Raw genomic sequence first — 16,203 nt, 5'->3', positions numbered from 1 at the left:
TCATAAGTAAACGATAGTAGGCATTATCAGGTGCGGATCCAAGGGGGAGGGTGTGTTACAGGGTTCCCGTGACCCCTGCTTTGAAGAAAGTTAAGGGCCACAAGCCTGCAGTATCCCCTAAATATTTTTCATTTATGTTGCACATTAGCTATACATAATATTATATTGCATTCAAACAAATGCTGTACCTTATTCAAAGCTCAACAAAGTGAACAAACACCTAAAATAGGAATCCCTTTAAAATTAAACTCTTTTTCTTGTATATTTCATAACAAATGAGAATCGCCGATAATTAAATAAGACATATAAACCCCGAGATTGCAGCTTTGAGATCCATTCAATTGAAGTGGCAGTCTCGGTGTTGCATGATGACTAAACTCTTCATGTTTCTTGTCAAATGAAAAGATTATACCTTGAATTACACGTATCCCACCCAAAAACAAAATGCATCCCAATACTTTTATTTACTACTACTATTTTTTTATTTTTAAAAATTTATATTATTGAAACATCCAATAAGGATATGATCGTCAAATTAAGATGTGGTGTTGCATTTTGAATTTGACAAAGAACTGGCTGGTATTTTAATTATTTTAATTTAAACAAATATTTTATTCACCATTCCGTTACAATGTCCAGGGTGAAAACAGGGGACAAGTGGTCAACAAGACCAGGACCTCAAGATAAAAACAGGAAGAGCCTTCTGATGACATACACATGTATATATAAGCATTTAAAAAAGGGATAGTTGATTCTTGTTTTAATGGGTCACTAACGTTTATCCCGTTTGCATGTTGTGTTCGTAACGACGCACTCAACACATTTTATTTTACGGGTTATATGTCGTCAGACATATGGTTAAGGACCACACAGATATTGGTGCACTGGCTAGAGCGAGAAATACTGAAATCCTAGAAGTCAAGCATGTGTTTGTGTGTGTGTGTGTGTGGGGGGGGGGGGGGGGGGGGGGGCGGGATTAACTCAGTCGGTTGAGGATTGAGTGCTCGCTTGAGATGCTTGCGTCGCAGGATCTTGTTGATTTTTCTTCTTTTTTTTGTTAGCATTCATTCATTCTTAATTTTAATTTTTTTTTGCTGCACTCACAGACACTGACATCATTGTTAATATCGCCCTTCCTAGATCTCCTGTTACTAAGAGCAAGCAGTTGTGTGTAAAAGAGAAAATAATACATGTATTACCTGTCAGCCTGAAGACACAATAATTAATTGGACATTCTATTAAAAAGTGGAAAATACAATACCCAATTATTTTTTAATAATTGGAGGCTATTTGTTTGCTTGCAGATTGATTGTTCTATTGTATATCTACATGTATATTGAATTTCCGTTTTGAAATGTGTAAATGATTTGATTTTTGTACTTTGCATTTATAAAATTAATGTGAAATTTTGCAAAATGAATATTTTGTATGTACATATATTATGTACTTTATATTTTTTTTGCATTATCAATCCTGCCGGTTACGGACAATGGATTATTACTGTACATAGCCCCATATTAAATTTGTTACCCGTCAGGCGTGGATCCAGCATTTCAATTGTATTTCGACATTTTCCGTTAAGTTACGAAAATTGCCGAAAATGTTACCATGAATACGTCAACATACACTTCCTTTGACGTGACGTCAACAATGCTTTTAGTTTTAATATGCTTATTGCTGCGAAAGCGATACTACGTACATTCGTCTAACTTCAAAAATGTGCGTAACGATCGTTGTTTGACATTTATAAGCATATTTCTTTCAAACGTGTATAAATGTAACATATCAGTGCATGGATCTAGTACTACCTAAAGACGACAGCTACAGGTCTACTGTGCTCTTCTATTTCAATATTTCCTGCATATGTTGAATGGATATACCAATAGAGGTAAGTGTTTTGAGTGTTTGTTTGTTTGGTTTGTTTTTGTTTTGCTTTTTTAATATTTTATTGTCCCCAGGATATAAAATGGCAGTGTCAGGGTTGGGGTGCCCTGAGCTCACAGTCTCACAATATTTTTAAAATTTCATATTTGTTTGTTTGTATGTTTGTTTATTTAAAGTTATTGCCCCTCCAAATCAATTTTTTTTTTTTTTTAACTGTATTCATGTTTTACAATTATATATACATGCATACATATATAGTGGGTTGCCCCCCCCCCCCCCCCATAGTAGATTGCCCCTCCTTCCCGATCTAAAATCCTGGGCCCATATTTTCGAAGCTATCTTAGCCTACGAAATCGTGAAATCATCGTAAGCTATGACGTCACTATGGCGTGCGCTGTAGTGACGTCACAACCTACGACGGGTTTTACGATTTTGTAGCGCTAAGATGGCTTCGAAAATAGGGCCCCAGGCTACGCCAGTGGTAACGACAGTAATTACATATTAAATATATTTGTTGTAAATAAATGATCAGTGGCCGTTTATTAAACGTGTCTGGTCATCCTACTGTGTGTAGGCCTATTATAGTCCGCCCCACAATGAACGCCTTTTGTTATGCTATGGAATTTACTACAAGTTATTTATTTCTGAGCCGATTATTTTCTAAATTGGACACAAAAATAGTAAAATATATATAAATAATTTCCGAAACACTTTTCTTCTTACGTCAAATAAAACTGAAATTATTACACACACACACACACACACACACACACACACACACACACACACACACACACACACATACACACACACACACACACACACACACACACACCTTGATTTTGTTTATTGTTCATATTTTGTGAAATGGTAAATTTGCTATATATTTTGTACACTTGTACACATATATATTAATAGAAATGCACACTCTCAAGTGTCATCTTGGATGGGACGGACTATAAGTGAAATTTCCCTCTCTTTTCTAATATAGAAGGATTACAAACACATTAAATATACAGACCCTGATATTCTAAACAATAAAATATAATTTTTTTTAAAAAGTAGGGGAACTCTAATAAGAATTTACAATTGCCAAAATTCTAAGGTATATTAGCTGTGGGGAATGGTTATATGATAATAGTGAATTAATTGGGCAATCATTACAACTGGTAGTTCAGTATTACAGTAGGTCTTATGACCACCAAAGATCTTGAAGGACGATCGGGGTCAGAAATGAAATTTGAAAGTTGACGTTTTTTTATCAGTAAATCGCAAATTCAAACAATAAAAATGATTAAAAACAAAACAATAACAACTGTATGATCAACAGAATGAAAAAGATTGACAGAAATAATGTTCCACAGTAATTAATGGACCTTCCTGGAAATTGTCAAAATCGACAATGACACCCCACGCACGTGTATGAGGCAACTGCGTGATGTAGGCCCTATGTGCAAAATGGAATGTGTTTCCGTGTGTTGATAAACAGACCTGAACGTTCTGTCTGTGATCAACACGTATGTTCAGTCTAATAGTTGATATTAACATTAATATTTCAGGTTCCCCTACTTTTTTTGAAGAGTATATATTTAATATATCGTTACATCTTACCAGGCGCGGATACGGGAATTTTTTGGTAGAGGGTGTCCAAAACCCGTTATTGTTTTTGAAACTAGAATTTAAAGGTCCTTGAGTGGTGCACGGGGTAAGTGTGCATGTTTGTGTATTCTGTATTATATATTGTTAATATCAGATTGACCAAAAATAGGAGGGGGTGGGGGGGGGGGGGGGGGGGGTGTCAACCGCCTGCATCCGCGCCTGCTTACAATGTATTAAACTCAGGATAATTCCTTTAATTGTGTGTGTGTGTATGTTAGTGTGTGGGTTTTTTTGTTTTTTTTATCAGGACCGATCCAGTGGGAAGTGGGGTGTGTAGGCATTGGTGTAGTCAATATTATACTGGGAGTGTGGGGTGTGGGAGGGCACCCACATTGAGAGGAGACACCCATACTGTCAATGTGTCATATTATGGGACAACCAGACACATAAAAGATGTTGGGGCGGGGAAGAGGTGCAATTTGGGGACATGGTCCCATACCCACCACTCCACCCCACCCCACCCCACCCTGGCTACGCAAATGTATATTAATAAAGACTACAAGAAATGTACGGTAGGTTAATTCAGTTCACTTCATTAATTGTGTCCATTCAGTTTCGTGTATCAATTTAACCGTAAGAACTGCTGCCGAAGGAAACTCTGTCCCAGGATCCGGTCTCTGGCTATCCTGGGGGTGAGACGTAGCCCAGTGGTACAGCGCTCGCTCGATGCGCGGTCGGTGTGGGATCGATCCCCGTCGGTGGGTCCATTGGGCTATTTCTCGTTCCAGCCAGTGCACCACGACTGGTATATTAAAGGCCGTGGTATGTACTATCCTGTCTGTTGGATGGTGCATATAAAAGATCCCTTGCTGCTAATCGAAAAGAGTAGCCCATGAAGTGGCGACAGCGGGTTTCCTCTCTCAATATCTGTGTGGTCCATAACCATATGTCTGACGCCATACAACCGTAAATACAATGTGTTGAGTGCGTCGTTAAATAAAACATTTCTTTCTTTCTTTCTGGCTATCCAGAGACGGGATCCGGGACGGACATGCTCGAAACCGTAGTGGTATATGAGCATGACAAAGTTATCCGCTTCACTCCGAAGGAAACAAAATGTAGCGGGTTTTGTCAAAATTACATAATGGTTGACATCTAATAGCCGATGATTAATATATCAATATGCTTTAGTGGTGTCGTTAAACAAAACAAACTTTTGCTCCCGAAGGATTGCAAGCGTGGAACCAAGATGAAGGTGTTGGAGGTACAACCCCCCCCCCCCCCCCCTCCAAAATTCGAAATGACCAGAAAAATCCAGTGTTTAGCAAATTAATATAATGCATTTATTGGTTTTTAACATGTAACATTGTTTACAATGGTCAGCTTGATAGTTCTATGGAACATTTAACCATAATATAGATACTACATGTTGATGTACTTTTAAATACCGTAGGTGAACAGGTGCCATTTTTTAAGCATTGGTTCCCTAGAAAAATCTTACATACGTCTCTGCATACATGTATATGACGATAGTAGTGCTACATAGAGAATAATACATGAGTGGCCGTTAGATACCATTTACCTCACAACGAGTTGTTTTAAAATGTATCTAACGAGCGAAAGCGAGTTTGAAACGTTTTTAGACAACGAGTTGTGAGATAAATGGTATCTAACGGACACGAATGTATTATTCTATTTCTTACATATCCTAAAAAAACCCAGGTTTTAAGCAAATTTTAACATCTTTATCTGCTAAAAGATATTTACAACCCTTTGCACGTGTAAGCTGCCTTACGCGTCACAGATACATGATTGCCAGGTTAACTATACGTCACAGTGTAATCGATTTCCACCGTGCTGTTTTTTATTAGACGGATGGCATTGGTGACCTGGTCATCACCTAGGAGAAGCCAGTCGCATGTCTTGAACTTGTTAACACTCGTACGCATGTAAACAACTATATGTTATCAAAAATAACACATGGTGTTCTCACCAATGGGTGTGTAAGAAGACTGTTTTGTGAGCTGTGTTCTGTTCCAATTAGGGTGATAGACTGCATAACAACTGTATAACAAATACAAGTGTATTTATTTATTGTCAATGGATAATAGTATTTGCACAAGTAATCCATGTCACATATTACTACCAATCACACCCACAGCTGCTTTTACTCCGGAAATATTTGACGGCACACCTCAAACTTTGACACGAAACTATCTGCTTTGGTACCAAGCAACCTTATCTATGGGCCTGCATACTAGTGTTGGGTTGGGTTACGTGAAGATGTGGCCATTCATTTTTAATGTATAACCTTAGTCCTTACCCATTATAATAGTATGCGTTCAGGTCTTTCGGTTAAATGCCACATCCGCCAATGCAGGTAGAACTGTCCCGTGTTAAAGATAAGCCGACCCAAAACCGAGTGCAGCGGTTCCCACGTTAATGCAACGCCGACCCCGCCACCTGCAGTTTGTGTTGCATCGGGTAAATATAATATCACAAGGCCATTGTAATGTGTGTCTACAAACATCGCTTTTCATTCAGGATGCATAAACATTTATAAAAGCGTCCACCCTTTATGTACACTGGTAGAGATAGTTTTGTGCAGTCAAATGTTGACACTGTTGCGCGGAACACACGGCGTGGCCCACGTCGAATAATGTTCCGTGTTGAAGCAGACGACCACGGCTTGTATAATGTATACATCCTAACCCACAAATAGGACGCAGTGGAATGATGCACACAAAAACCAACATCTTTTAGCTTTCTTGCAAATATTGCATGCTAATGTTACTGGAGGATCCACAAGTATAGCGTGAAAGATCGGGGGGGGGGGGGGGGGGTGTGTGTGTGTGTGTGTTAAAAGTTAAGCACTGTTTATGGTTAAGAATTAAGCATGATTATAATCGAATGAAAAAGCTAAAATGCTGACTGCTAGTCAAATAATCCGAATATACCGCAAAGCCGAATGTTGCCATTTTGTTACCTAAATGAAGAGGCCTAAGTTTAGCAGAGGCGGATCTGAGGGTGAGGGGCCCGCCCCCCCCCCCTAAATTTTTCGATAGTTATAATTTTATTATATATTAATTTTAATTTTTTTACGATCCCCTCCAAACCTCCCACAAAGTTTCCCTGGCATTCCACCTCATGACACTGCCTCCCCCCCCCCCTCCCCCAATGGATTTTCTGGATCCGCCACTGTTTAAAAAGATTATATTATTTCAATTTTTTCTCATCATTTCTAATTTTGTTCTTCTCCTTATTTCTGTTATAAGGAGGTAAACGGGCTCCCCTCGTTATAAGAAGCAAGATGAAGAGGCATGTTGTATTGTTGAATCGTGAGTTAAACACTGTGTTCCAATGTTCTTCAGTTGTGTAGATTCTCGTTATTTCCATACAGAAGTGTATGTTCCTCTAGAACTGAGATGAAAAATTATGTTTACCTTATCCAACCCTACCCCAGTTGTAATAGAAAGCATATGTTTGATAATGTATTCACATTGTTATCTTGGTGCTATTCTACAGTAAGTAGTATACACTCTCCCACAGAAAACGACACCACTAGAGCACTAGAGCACATTTATTTATTAATCATCGGCTATTGGATGCCATACATCTGGTAAATTTGACATATAGTCTTAGAGAGGGAACCCGCTACAGTTTTCCATTAGCAGCAAGGGGTCTTTTATATGCACCATCACACAGACAGAAATAGCCCATTGGGCCCACCGACGGGGAACGATCTCACACCGACTGCACATCAAGCGAGCACTTTACCACTGGGCTACGTCCCGCCACCTTCCACAGAAAGGAAAGGAAGGAAATGTTTTATTTAACGACGCACTCAACACATTTTATTTACGGTTATATGGCGTCAGACATATGGTTAAGGACCACACAGATATTGAGTGGAAACCCGCTGTCGCCATTTCATGGGCTACTCTTTTCGATTAGCAGCATCGGATCTTTTATATGCACCATCCCATAGACAGGATAGCATATACCACGGCCTTTGATATACCAGTCGTGGTGCACTGGCTGGAACGAGAAATAGCCCAATGATCCCACCGACGGGAATCGATCTCCGACCAAACACGCATCAAGCAGGCAGCGCAGTCATGTCACGTCATTGTATTGTTATACATATGTCAGTCGTGGAGTAGTCGTTGCAAAAGGAAATACGAGTCTACCTGGATAAATCGAACTTACAACTCATCGCACCTCAAGTAAGCACTGTACCACACCGCGACATACCGCGTCCTCACCCCCACCCTGTAAAAGAGAGATGGAAAACCAGCACCAAGCAAACATACTTTGTCTAACTGGGGGAAAAAAAGGACTCATGATCAGCATGTTCGGTAAAAAGGTGTGATTTGAAAACACCCAATTAAAGCATATAACAGCTGAAAAAGCTGAAAAAGCTGTCGGCGACACGCAGGGCAATATTGATAGAAGGGTTTCACACTCACGCCAAATGAAATCTTTACACATAATTACACGCGTGCGCAACACTCGAACAACAGACGGAAGTGTCTGAAAGGCAGGGTTCGTGTCCACTGCCCGACTTATTGACTTGACAAACAGGTCTAATTTAAAGAGTCCACAATGTCCAGTGGTTTCGCCGCTTTGTGAACGTGGCTAGATGCAATTAGTTCATTCTGACCTGTTGTGAGAGTGAAATCGTGCTTCATTCTTCACATGCAGACCTCCACCCCCCTCCACCCCAAGCCGGTTTAAAGATCCGCGGGGCCTGTAACACGAATAACAGCGGTGTCCCCTTCCCAAGATATATATGTTCTAACCCCCTCAGGGAGAGGGGGAAAATGACCTGGGGAAAATAAATATACATATCACCGCGGGGCCTCCTGAAGCACGTCACCCGTAGCACGTGCTACATGTGCTACTATGATAAACCGGCTCTGGCAGAACAAAAACACCTACTAAAAAACAGCAAGTGAACGGGCTCCCATGTTTGTACAGGGACAGGCTAATTTTTGCCCCAATTCAACAAAAATGCCTGAATCTGGATAATAACATTTATTAATATTAGCATTATTGCCAAAAGCTAAATAGGGATTTGTTGCAAACGAAAAGTAAAGTTTGTTTTATTTAACGACACCGCTAGAGCACATTGATTATTTATCTTATCATCGGCTATTGGACGTCAAACATATGGTCATTCTGACACTGTTTTTTTTAGAGGAAACCCGCTGTCGCCACATAGGCTACTCTTTTACGACAGGCAGCAAGGGATATTTTATTTGCGCTTCCCACAGGCAGGATAGCACAAATCATGGCCTTTGTTGAACCAGTTATGGATCACTGGTCGGTGCAAGTGGTTTTACACCTACCCATTGAGCCTTGTTGCAAACGAATCACTACGCATATGAAAAGGTGTCAGGACAGCTACGGGGGGGGGGGGGGGGGGCTCGTGTCATACGTTTATACCTTTCCACGGTGAAAATATACTGTGAACTTTGTTGTATCTGTCGTCTGGAGTCCATCGAAGGCGAAGTCTAAGACCTACATCACCACAGCCGAGAGCTCTCTTCCTTAGAGCTGAATTCCGGTTTTTATGTCCCAACACCAACATATTAACGTCTAGTTGCGATTTCGTCACAGCGATAAAAACCTCAGCTAGATTTAGAGTACGGAAATACGTTAGCCGCAATATACATGTTAAGAGTCATTTGTTTGAAATCAAACAATTATAGAAAATATTCAAAACAACATGGCAATTTATAGCCGCAAAAGGAAGTTATCTTCAATCTGTGCACCCTCTCAAGACCATAGTTAACATTCTTTCTGGAGGAGAGGGGGGGGGGGGGGGGGGGGGGGGTGGGAGAAGAGATTTAAAAGCTACAAAAAATTCAGCTCTGAGTCTTCCGTTCAGACCTTAGAGGTGTTTTTGTTTTCTAAATTATTATTTTCTTTTATTTGTTTTGTTTTTTTGTTTATTTGTTGTTGTTGTTTGTTTTATTTTGGTTTGTTGGGATTTTTTTTGGGGGGAGGGGTGAGGATTAAAAATGTATATACTAATGTACAACATGTATTTCACAGACAGGAAGTCATATACTACGACCTTTAATACACCAGTCGTTGAGTACCAAATGGGTCTGCCGGTGAATTTCAATCCTACAATCCAGGCACTCAGGAAATAATTTTTACCGACTGAGCTAGACCATGTTCCCTGTCAATGATCATGATGTAAAAGCTATATAATGTGAAAGAAAAACTAAGATAATCCAACGTCTGTCGCATTAATAAATTACTACGGCACCCTGTTTCATTGAACAACTACCTGTGTGTTGTTAAGCATTCATTCATCCATTCATTGATTCATTTATCCATCCATCCACCCATTTATTCATTAATTAATTCATTATTTGTTGACACTCACTGGTATGACTACAGGACTAAATTTACAGTATGTCAAGGCGCGGACTATTGTTTATTGATAATACAGGCAAACCCAATATTTACTTTGCCCGTTTTATTTGATAAAACACGATGTAATCAATTCTTTATTTACTTTGAACTTTACAGCTGATCAATGTACAAACAGTAATCAGCGAGTCGTATTGATTGTTTTAATAGTGGTGCTGATTTGTTGTATGTTTCATTAACTTATGGTGCTGACATCACGCACGTGTTGATTCTGTGATCCTAGACACGCCCATTGGTTCTGCGCATTCATACACACCGATACTAGTGACGTCACTCAAAGCCGGAAAGGGAGGAGACCAAAGGGGTCTTGGCCCATCCCTTAACAAACTGCTAACAACTGAAGAATATATTCTGTATACAATATAACCGCCCCTCTTGCCACGTCAGTGTTAAAATGGTAGTTTGTATGTTCGTTTTGTTTAACGACACCGGTAGAGCACATTGATTAATTGATCATCTGCTATTGGATGTCAAACCTTTGGTAATTGTGACTCGTAGTCATCAGTAAAAACCAGCTACATGTTTCCTAATGCAGCAACGGATTTTTTATGTGCACTTTTCCACAGACAGGAATGCACATACCACGGCCTTTGACCATGTATGGTGCACTAGTTAGAACGAGAAAAAAAAGCCAATCAATTGAATGGATCCACTGAGGTGGTTCGACGAGCACTGTTAAAATGGTAGAAACGTGGATTTAAAAGATCTGTGATCGGATCCGTATCTAGCCTAAAATAATTGATAGACGGTCGTAAAAAACCAACAACAATCGGGGCACAGTCTTTCCCAGCAAGATAAACAAAATGGCACTTTTGAAATAGAAAGTGTAGCCATTGATAATTTCCTGCCCACTGTACCCCGCCAGTTACGACCGTGATGATTCAAACTAAAGGGCCACAGACCACAATTAATTACGCTATATGATTCTATACATGGGCGTACATGGGGGGGGGGGGGGGGGGGGGGGGGGGGGGGTTTCGATGGGTTCGACCGAACCCACCCTGAAATCGCTTTTTTAATAATTTAATATGTCTGACATTGATATCTGACATTATTATATTTACTCAACATAGAAATATATGCCCAATATCTCTGCAATCTATTTTGGAACCCCCCTTTTCAAAATCCTATGTATTGGAACCCCCCTTTTCAAAATCCTATGTACGCCCATGCTATATAGCCTTAGTAGCTATAACATGTTTATTAATATCAGCAGGTCCGTGGATTTTTGTATGTACCTTTGCCTGCCTGGGGGAAACATACCTGAAAAGGACAAACCCTGTTGTCCAGCTCTTTCTCACAGGATATTGGTTTAAACAAACACACCCTCTAAACCAGGCCGGAGTACACCTATTTTATACAAAAAGCATTACTTTTGCATGGGCCAGAATTACCACAAACAAGTCTTCAATGTCAACAAGTTACACATGTTTACAAACTACATGCTCTCCCTTCAGTCAAATAGTTGCCACTTCATAGCTGTCTGCCATGAAATAATCACAGTCAAACAGCAGACTACTTGCGCGGACAAATTTCCGGACAACCAAATGGGAAAATAACTGTAATCTGAGGCCAAAGCCTCTGACTCCAATATACAAGACAGGCCTCCAGTTACCAGTATTACTGATGATTATTATGTTCCCTGCCACCCTCCTCTCCGACATTCTCTGCCACAGATTAGCACAATGTCCAGGACTAGTGACCCACACTGACCCATTCAGCAAGTAAGGCAGGATTCACTGCGATAATCTTTAATCAAATGTCACGAGCACGGGAAAACTGGCTCATTTGTTTAAAACGTAGACTTACTGACAGAGTGCATATCCTCGGTAAACACACCAGCCGTGTTCTACGTGTTGGCCGCCATTGCTGGCATTGACAGGAATTATGTCAATCAGGAAAAGTAAACGTCTGCTGGCTTCTGGAGATATCGGTCAAGATTTGTGTCCCCAGACTGACCCAGTATTTACTAGTGTCGTCGTCTCCGTCCTCAGGAGTCATCTCTCTCTCTCTCTCTCTCTCTCTCTCTCTCTCTCTCTCTCTCTCTCTCTCTCTCTCTCTCTGTGTGTGTGTGTGTGCCTCTCTCTCTCTCTCTCTCTCTCTCTCTCTCTCTCTCTCTGTGTGTGTGCCTCTCTCTCTCCTCTCTCTCTCTCTCTCTCTCTCTCTCTCTCTCTCTCTCTCTCTCTTTTTCTCTCTCTCTCCAAGATATCACTATTATTACGAAGAACCAGCGCTATTCCCGTAAGAAAGCTATGTTGTAGACTGGCTCTTCTAAGAAACCTCATTTCTACGTGCTGGGTAACAGTGGTGTCATTATGGCTAAGACCTCAAAGGATGAAATATCCTCACCGCCAGAACAGAGCATCGACGACCATTCATTATGTTCTCTCTCACGTGCTGACTGCCGTAACGTGTTTCCTCACACAAAACAAAATGATCTTCTAAAGGTGTCCCTACAGTTAAAGGGGCGGGATGTACCACAACTGGCCAAAGACCGTGGTATGTGCTTTCCTGTCTGTGGGAAAGGGCGTATAAAAGATTCCTTGCTGCTAACGGGAAAATGTAGCTTACAAATAACTTGCCCTCTGCCTAATCTACCATCATTATATTACGATTTTCGTGTTCTGACACCGCAGTTTGATCCTACATTACAAAACATTCCAGCAAGTCGCAACGTGTGAATGGACCTTGAGGTTGCACCATTCATACTTTAGTCATAAATAAATAAGAACCCGATGTATTTATAATGGCGGGTTTATGAAACATATTGTATATTGATAAAGAGAACAAGAAAATTGTGTATGAACTAACTGGCATGAGGCTTGATCAAAAGAATGTTCAAATATTGACTATATCCTGGTCGCCCCAACCTAGGAATGCGTTTCGTGGGTTGCTTTGTGCATGCCTTCATTCACTTTCACCTTCTCCTAAATTCCTCCGCCAAGATTACTGCACCGACAAACATTTTTATAAATATACAGCAGTCAGTTCTGCCTCAGGCACATTCGTGTTTCATTGAAGATGCCAGCTAGTTTGTACTAGACAGAAACACTGAGTGAAAGTAAAGTTTGTTTTATTAACGACGCCACTAGAGCACATTGATTTTTTTATCTTATCATCGGCTATTGATCGTCAAACATATGATCATTCTGACACTGTTTTTAGAAGAAACCCGCTGTCGCCACATAGGCTACTCTTTTACGACAGGCAGCAAGGGATCTTTTATTTGCGCTTCCCACAGGCAGGATAGCACAAACCATGGCCTTTGTTTAACCAGTTATTGATCACTGGTCGGTGCAAGTGGTTTACACCTACCCACTGAGCCTTGCGGAGCACTCAGTCAGGGTTTGGAGTCGGTATCTGGATTAAAAATCCCATGCCTAGACTGGGATCCGAACCCAGTACCTACCAGCCTGTAGATCGATGACCTAACGACGACGCCACCGAGGCCGGTAAAACAGTAATACAATAACAAGTAAGGAAATTACATTTACATTTATTTAACGACGCACTCAACACATTTTATTTACGGTTATATGGCGTCGGACATATGGTTCAGGACCACACATACATTGAGAGAGGAAACCCGCTGTCGCCACTTCATGAGCTACTCTTTTCGATTAGCAGCAAGGGATCCTTTATATGCACCATCCCACAGACAGGATAGTACATACCACGGACTGGATCAAGAAATAGCCCAATGGGCCTACCGGCGGCAATCGATCCTAGGTCGATCGTGCACCAGGCGAATAATACATTAACAAGGAAACCGCTTGACAAGTACACCTCGGCACATTGATAATTAATGGCGCAATTGCAACATATGTTCGAGAGAATAACAGACGAAATCCAGCGCCGGTTTTCCATCAGGAACAAGATATTATACACTTTTCCACACAGGATAGCGCATGCCAAAGAATTTCATACTCCAGTCGTGGAGCATAGGCAGAAGTGAAAAAATATATATTACAGAGGGACAGTGATCCTTTCATTAGACTTGTGTTTTACCAGTGATCTAAAGTTTGTTTTGTTTAACGACACCACTAGAGCATATTGATTAATTAATCATCGATTATTGGATGTCAAACATTTGGTAATTCTGACACGTAGTCATCAGAGAAAACCCGCTACAGTTTTTCCTAACGCAGCAAGGGATATTTTATATGCACTTTCCCACAGACAGGAAAGCACATACGACAGCCTTTGACTAGTTGTGATGCCCTGGTTACCAATGATCTAACGTACTATATCTAAAATAAATAAATCGGCAAAATGTTACAAGAATCAGTCTGCCAACGCTAGAACGTTTATGAACAAATGGTTTTTATGTATTGGTTTTCAATGTTGACGGTAAGTGTGGCTGTACTCAGTTTCAGTGCATTCCATTTAGCTCAGTCGGTTAAGTGCTCGCTTCAGGTGCGAGAAATACTGAAATCCTAGAAAGAAAGAAAGAAATGTTTTATTTAACGACGCACTCAACACATTTTATTTACGGTTATATGGCGTCAGACATATGGTTAAGGACCACACAGATTTTGAGAGGAAACCCGCTGTCGCCACTACATGGGCTACTCTTCCGATTAGCAGCAAGGGATCTTTTATTTGCGCTTCCCACAGGCAGGATAGCACAAACCAAGGCCTTTGTTGAACCAGTTATGGATCACTGGTCGGTGCAAGTGGTTTACACCTACCCATTGAGCCTTGCGGAGCACTCATTCAGGGTTTGGAGTCGGTGTCCGGATTAAAAAATCCCATGCCTCGACTGGGATCCGAACCCAGTACCTACCAGCCTGTAGACCGATGGCCTGCCACGACGCCACCGAGGCCGGTGAAATCCTAGAAGTCAGGCGTATGTTTGTGTGACCCAGTGGTACAGCGCTCGCTTGATGCGCGGTCGGTGTGGGATCGATCCCCGTCGGTTGGCTCTTCAGGCTATTTCTCGTTCCAGCCAGTGCACCACGACTGGTATATCAAAGGCCGTGGTATGTGCTATTCTGTCTATGGGATGATACATAAAAGATCCATGGCTACTAATGGAAAAAAAATACAGCGGGTTTTCTTTCTAAGACTATACGGTACGTCAAAATTACCAAATGTTTGACATCCAGTAGCCGACGATTCATAATAAATCAATGTGCTCTAGTGGTTTCGTTAAACAAAAAAAGTTGTACACCTCCTCACCGAGCCATTAAAACTCTATTTTACAGACTCTCGCAACAGCCAACAAGTTCCTGGCTTTGATACAATGTCTAAAAACAAAACAATATTAGTCTTCATAGCGTAGATTTGGCGAAAAGGAATTTGCTCGTGAACAGCACAAGGAGCAGAAAACAGAAATCGAAGAACTTTCACGTCACGTATACATACATACATGTATATAAAAACCCTGGACGATCTATTATCAATTGCAAAACTTTTTTTTTTTTTAAATATAATAATATGCCATATACAAAAGTGGGATTAGAACGAAAGTTAAGATGTATGGTACGACAATCATCGACCCATCAAAACCTTCCCCAAAAATGTTTGTTTTGAATTTGAACATCATTTAACCGGCCTCGGTGGCGTCGTGGTTAGGCCACCGATCTACAGGCTGGTAGGTACTGGGTTCGGATCCCAGTCGAGGCATGGGATTTTTAATCCAGATACCGACTCCAAACCCTGAGTGAGTGTTCCGCAAGGCTCAATGGGTAGGTGTAAACCACTTGCACCGACCAGTGATCCATAACTGGTTCATCAAAGGCCATGGTTTGTGCTATCCTGCCTGTGGGAAGCGCAAATAAAAGATCCCTTGCTGCCTGTCGTAAAAGAGTAGCCTATGTGGCGACAGCGGGTTTCCTCTAAAAAAAAGAGTGTGTGGTCCGTAAACATATGTCTGACGCCATATAACCGTAAATAAAATGTGTTGAGTGCGTCGTTAACTAAAACATTTCTTTCTTTGAACATCATTTGAATAAGATAAAAACGTTTTTGTTTCATGGGCAACCGATTGTTAATGCAGTGCCTTGTGTCTGTACTATATACGACACAGTGGTGCTATTCAAACAAACACAACTTTACGAACTGAAATTTTGATCACATGTATTTCGTTTACAAGAGGACTGAGATTTAAATCATATGTCTTCCGTTTACAAGAAACAATACACGAAAACAATGTTTTCTTTACCGTAGGTCACTCACAAATTCTTATCTCATGCTACCGAGTATCAAGTGTGCCTCCGTCGACAATTCATCATGATGTCTTCATTAAAACACAGTGTCTTGTTTGCATGC

The 16,203-nt window shown here is 40.8% G+C and overlaps 1 long non-coding RNA gene across 1 annotated transcript; it reads left to right on the top strand.

Annotated features, from left to right (window-relative positions):
* Positions 1 to 1,666: 1,666 nt before the first annotated feature.
* On the top strand, positions 1,667 to 15,418 carry LOC121372075. The gene is made up of 3 exons (XR_005957883.1): positions 1,667 to 1,888; positions 6,759 to 6,821; positions 15,138 to 15,418. It is a non-coding gene; the product is annotated as an uncharacterized LOC121372075 (long non-coding RNA).
* Positions 15,419 to 16,203: the final 785 nt, after the last annotated feature.

This window comes from Gigantopelta aegis, chromosome 4 (genome assembly GCF_016097555.1).
Source record: "Gigantopelta aegis isolate Gae_Host chromosome 4, Gae_host_genome, whole genome shotgun sequence".
In the NCBI taxonomy this organism is placed as follows: domain Eukaryota; kingdom Metazoa; phylum Mollusca; class Gastropoda; order Neomphalida; family Peltospiridae; genus Gigantopelta; species Gigantopelta aegis.
This window is presented reverse-complemented; position numbering and strand designations above follow the sequence as displayed.